Source organism: Panthera onca, chromosome A1 (assembly GCF_046562875.1).
Source record: "Panthera onca isolate mPanOnc1 chromosome A1, mPanOnc1 haplotype 2, whole genome shotgun sequence".
In the NCBI taxonomy this organism is placed as follows: domain Eukaryota; kingdom Metazoa; phylum Chordata; class Mammalia; order Carnivora; family Felidae; genus Panthera; species Panthera onca.
The window spans coordinates 106,359,660-106,365,659 of NC_138339.1; the positions used below are offsets into that span (position 1 = coordinate 106,359,660).

At 37.3% G+C, this 6,000-nt stretch overlaps 1 protein-coding gene across 6 annotated transcripts in view; it reads right to left on the reverse strand.

Annotated features, from left to right (window-relative positions):
* The window catches only part of ERBIN (erbb2 interacting protein), a 127,843-nt gene extending 122,105 nt beyond the window's left edge, over window positions 1-5,738 (reverse strand). For 3 of the 6 annotated variants that reach the window (XM_060635667.3, XM_060635654.3, XM_078449375.1), the window contains exon 1: window positions 5,287-5,737. The gene's annotated coding sequence lies outside the window, so the exon portion shown is untranslated. Of the gene's footprint in view, window positions 1-5,286 lie in introns of all 6 variants that reach the window. The other 3 variants (XM_060635659.3, XM_060635655.3, XM_060635657.2) reach the window with 2 other exon arrangements.
* Between the last annotated feature and the right edge of the window lie 262 nt (window positions 5,739-6,000).

Here is a 6,000-nt window from a genome sequence, read left to right on the forward strand (position 1 = left end):
CTAAAAGAACAAATGACAAAACTATGCTTGTAGACTTAGGAATCTGAAAGACATTTTCTCAAAAATAAACCAACTAAGCCTGCAACTTCAAGGGAAACACACTAACAGTATCTGTTACCAATGATTAATATTCAAACTTCCAAGTGAAAATTTAGAAATGTGGAAAATGTTTACCTGTCACCCTGAACTTGACAGCTTCACAATACTAGACTTTTTTGATGGAATTAGTGGGGATATTAACAATTTTTTTCTTTTGTTTGTTACTACCTAGTAAAATGCATCAACATTTGGAACACATATATAACTCAATGAACCAGTATTTCTCAAACAACGTCACAAAATCATAAGCAGGTAAAAGATTCACTCAAAGTGCAAGATAAACCAAAGGATTTTCAGATAACAAGATATGGAAAATTCAGTGATATACTGTTAGAATGGGCACTGAAGCTATCCTTTAAGAAATTTTGGTGTGGTATCAAGGAATATCCACCATATCTAAAAAGGCTATGAAAATACTCCTTCCTTTTCCAACCACATAACTGTATAATGCTGGATTTTCTTCATATACCTCAACCAAAACAACATATTATAAGATTGAATATATAAGTAGATACGAGAATCAAGCTGTTTTCTACTTAACCAGACATTAAGAGACTTACAAAAATATTTAACAGTGTCACTCTTTTTGCTTAAGATTTGTTTTGGAAAATAGTTTTGTTTTATTTTATTAAATTGATGTCATCATAACAAGTAATGGTTTATGGTTTTTAAACAAACTGATATTTAAAATTTTCTAATATGGAAAATAAAATAAATATAACCCACAAAAACCAAAGCTCAGTGAAGTTCTCAGTAATTGGTAAGAGTATAAATGGATCCTAAGAACAAAAAGTTTGGAACAGTTGCCTTAGGTCTACTACTATTATTTGTAATTATACTATGCTATAATAGAGTGAATTTGCCAAAGGACAAATGCAATGTATAAGGCACACTGTCCCAAAGCAAGTTGTCTGAGACTACCCTATTTCCTAAGTTATTCAGTCTTCTCTCCGTTTTCATATTCCTCTGGATAACACCAAAGGTCATATTTCACAGGCTGCCTTTCTCACTCCTAGTACAGCAAAAAGCCAGCAAACCATTCACTACGTACCAAAAATGGGCTCTGAATAAAGATGTCCCTAGAATTGATGTCCCCAAATATTACCACACCTACTTTGACTACTTGTCTTTTTATTTTCTACTTTTTCATACTACATTCTATATATGTAAAATCATGAATAATCTCTAGATAGTGTTGTTTACTAACTTAATTTTTAGATAATCTATTGTCTTACATACTATAATTTATAAAGCCTGCAAGCTTTATAAAGCTTCAACCAATGGTACCTGGAACAAAATTTAAAGTGACAAGAATTAAATGATGATAGATTTCCACTGTGCTTATTCCATAAAAACAAAGGAAGGCAATTTCAAAATTTTAGGACAGAAAAGACATCTAACTTGAGAGGTAGGACAGAAAGGAAAGGAACAAAACGGAGAAGAAAAACACAGAGATATAAGCTTGTATGTTTTAAGAGGTCAAAAGCATAATCAAACAAGAAGGTATAGGGGTTTGTACAGAGTCTTAATACAGTCATTAACCTGATGTTATCTGAACAGGTAACTCCAGGGGTATTCAAAAAACAAACAAAAAAAGAGTTCAGTAAACATAAATAAAAACAAAATATATTAATGAGCATCAGGTTAAAACACTGGCATGTAAACTGAATAGGAATGCAAAAGAGATACTTATAATTAAATGGGGCATATAAATTTTTTCTCTTTTTTTTTTTTTTTAAGTTTTTAAATTTATTTTGAGAGAAAGAAAGAGCACACAAGCAGGGGAGGGGCAGAGAGAAGGAGAGAGGATCCCAAGCAGGCTCTGCACAGTCAGCACAGAGCCCGAGGCGGAAACTGAACTCACTAAACCTGAGATCATTACCTGAGCAGAAACCAAGAGGATGCTTAAGCAACTAGATCTACCCAGGTGCCCCCGAATAAATTTTTTTCTACTATATTGTGAACAGTTTTCTTAGGTGATGAGTATGGACTCCAAGTTTAGAAAACAGGAGAAGGACAACATATCAAAAAACAACAGCTGAACATGGAAAAAATAGGGGAAGTCAAAGAACTGAACCAGAAAAATAGGAAGCTAAAGAAATTAGAAAAGAAAGCGTAATAACAGCTTTTTTACAATTAGGAAACATAAGACTGAGCAGAAAGCTAAAGGTAAATCTGAACAATGAGTGTAGCATGGGGTCAAGAGTTAGTGATGAAAGGCACCAAGAAAGAAACAAAAAATGTGGAGTCAGGGGATCAGAAGTGCTGAGCTTATTTCCTTACAAAATTCAAAAGTATGTATTATAGAGCATAATTCATGTACACATTTCTATGGCAAGAGTAAACTGTACATGCAAAAACTGAATCATCTATTTTGAACAGCAAAGCACAAGTACAATTAATGTTGTCAGGAAAGGAAAAGAGAAAGACCTCTTTAGAAGAAAAGCACCTAACAGGGAAATAGATGGGCAATGGAAAGAGTCAAAATGAAAAATGCAAGCAACAAAGCATGTTTAAAAAGAATCTGGCTACACAGCACTCACAAAAAAGAAAATTACTTTGCTATCCAACATTACTAAAATTCTGCATAAAGCCAAATACTTTGTAAACACTGCCATAATCTATTCTAAACCCAAACAGCTTAGACTCTAAATTATGTTACCTATAAACATTTAAAATAAATACTGAAATATGCACCTAATTTTCTGAAATTATTGCTTCTTTAAGTTATCATTTACTACAAAGAGTTCAATATCACTATTGAATTAAAAGAAGTAAATTTAGACATTTATTAATGATATATGTATAATTTCTCTAACTACAGTTATCACTTCATTAAGAAATAGCATGCAATAAAAATTTGGTTTCCATATTTGAACCACTGTAAGCTTTTCATACAAGCGTGCAATAGTTTCACCTCAAATAGCAGATGGACTTCATACTATTTGAATTAATTAGTTGAAGGATTAAGGTTATCACTATTGAAAACTCCTAAGTACCTTCCATAAAGAGTGACATGAAATATGTATCTTGGGCAATGTAAACAAAACCTTTGGAAGTACTCTAGATTTGCCAATTTAATCTAAGAAAACCCATAGAATGCTAAGAAGAATACTCAAAATGAAAGGTCACTTGAAAATATTTTAACTGATTATCATCTTTCTTTAACCTCTTTTCACACCATGATCACATTTTAAACAAGGATTTGAAAATATGTACACTTTGACAATAGCATAAAGCTTAAAATTCATTAAGTTAATTCGGGACTAAACTAACAAAATTCTCAGTAAACCACAAAGTAAATTTTGCCTTTATGGGACAAAAGGAATCAAAGGTTCTATAAAGGTGAACATTTCACATTTTTAAAGTGTGCTGTCTGTATCTAAACTTACTTCTGATCCCTCAAAAAAAAAAAAAAAATCAAGAACTTGATCTAAAAACAGGGTTTTAAGCAGTCATTTCCAAGTGCTACTATACTTTTCACTTGTAAAATTTACTAATGCAGAGAAACATCTTCACAAAGTGATAATTCTCTATAAAAGACTTGCTCTATTAAGGCTCTGTTGCTCTGAGGCCAAGGATAAGCCATATAAGGAAAATGAAGTTCAATGCCATCTATTTTCTTCTGCTCTTTCAGATGCCCAAGAATAACCTCTCTCCTTGCCTAACATTACGTTCCAAAATTATAAAGCAGATCAGTTATACACTTTAAATTCCTTGATAAAGCTACTTGGACCTAACAGGAATGACCTGATGGTTCACAGTCTTACCAATACAAATAAATAAAACAAACAAACAATTTTTATAAAGGATCTCCAGAGACTACACTCTGGGGGAACAAAATCACAATATATATTAACAGATAGTCAAAAGACTCCCATTTTGAAATGTACTTAACATAATAACAAGTTGTGAAATTATTTGATCCTGCTCTCCAAAGCTAGCTTTTCTCTGAACTAAAGAATGCCAACTATTTTTCATGGGGTAGCATGAGCAAACTAGATATTAATTTATAGCTGAAATATAATTACCAACAGGATGCCAGACGTATTCAATATTTATTCAAAAGCACAGTATTACACCTCCTTTACCACAAAAGTACTGAGAAAAACAAAATTTAAGCCTAACAAAACACCAATAAAGAAGCCAATTGTGTTTGTTGCGAAGAAACTCCGTTTTATCTATAAAGACTACCGATTGGTTTAGAAGTGTTTGTAACTGACTGGCGGAATGTCTCCCATGCTTCACTAATTCCTGCCCCCAGAGTAGGTACCTATCACTTATTAGGCAGAACCGGCCAAAACATTTGGGCCACTACCAAAATGTAAACACTGTACTATTCAAAAAGGACAGATGTTTATTACAATCAATATGACTCTCATGAAAATCGTTTTAAGCATTTTACTTCCCTTTCTATACGTTCTGGTCTTAACTGCAGAGAAACCCTAACAGATCAAACTACTTTGTTCTTTAATTACAACTCTATCCGTAATACTTAACTACTCTCCCCTACTCCTACTTAGGTCAGTTATAAGAAAAATTAAGCAGACGCTTGCTTTCGATTAATTAACCAAACAAGTATTATATGACTGGAAGTGTCTGAAAAGAACCAGTTACTGAAGAAATACATTATCCACCTAAAAAAACACAAAGAATAGCAAAGTTCATTTGTTTACAAAATCCAACCAAATACATCTCTAAGGGCTGAAACTAAAACAACAACAACTATATATATAATTAACGCAGAAGTCAAATAATCGGTAGCAGGATAAACAAATGTGGCAGCCATCTCATCAACAGTAAATCCGTCGCTGCAGAGACCTAACTTTTTTCCAAAACACAAGTTGCCAGGTTCAGCAACTTAATAAAAACTATACATTGCGTATGTTCTAGGAAACTAAAACTTCTGGACCTAGTGCTGAACAAAGGCACTCTTTCTTCCGATTGCTCAAAACTTTTCGTCTCACCACATTCTTACAATCTCTTCTAAAGTAACCAGAGTCTTTCTACCAGATGGTAGAAAGGAGGAAAAATCAGTTCTACTCTTTAGCACCTGAAAGACTATCCAGTCCGACACTACAAAAGATTAATCTAGGGCAACTTAGGAAGAAGTGAGAAACACTAAAGTATCCTCTCTTTCCCGGCCCAAGAGCTTTTTAACTCTTAGACGCTTTTCGTGAAAATTACCTTTCGGTCGGGCAGTGTCTCAGGGCAGCTTTTTCAAGGCTTCGCCTGACATGATTTCCTTCCCTTCATTAGTCACTTTGGATCCAGCCGAATTTCTCTCTCCGGTGAGAGCGGATGTGGAGTGGCCTCCCGCAGTAGGACGAGTAGGTGGCTTTGGAGGGGGTTGGGAAACGCGCCGGTTTCCTGGTCTCGAGTTATGCAGGAGTTTCCCAGCCCCAACTAGGATCTCCGCCGAAAAAAAACTTTTCACTCGTGACACCGCCCGGAATTACCGTGCGAAACTCACTTCCTGTCTTGGCGCAGAAGCAGAATCCAGCTCGGTCCAGGGGAACCCGGAAAACCAGCTCCGCGCGCGCCGGGGAGGGGGAGGGCACGGGGCCTCAGCCGAGAGCCTCGGGCTCCGGGCACCCGGCGCGCCCCGCACACCCGACGGCGGCGGAACCCGGCCGGCAGGGGCCAAGATGCCGCCGGGGCGCTGGGCGAGCCTCGGCCGCGCTAGGCCGCCAGCTCCTCCTCGCCGCCGCCCCCAGAGCCGGGCGGCGGGGTTATTGTCTCGATAGAGCCTGCCGCGCCCTTCGCCCGCGCCGCCGCCGTCGCCGCCGCGGCCGCCCGGGGCCGGAGCCGAGGGGCCGGGCAAGCTCGAAGGCGGCCCCCTCCCCGGGCAGTCTGTCGGGCCGTCCGTTCTTCCGTCCGTCCCTCCCCGCCTTTTCTACT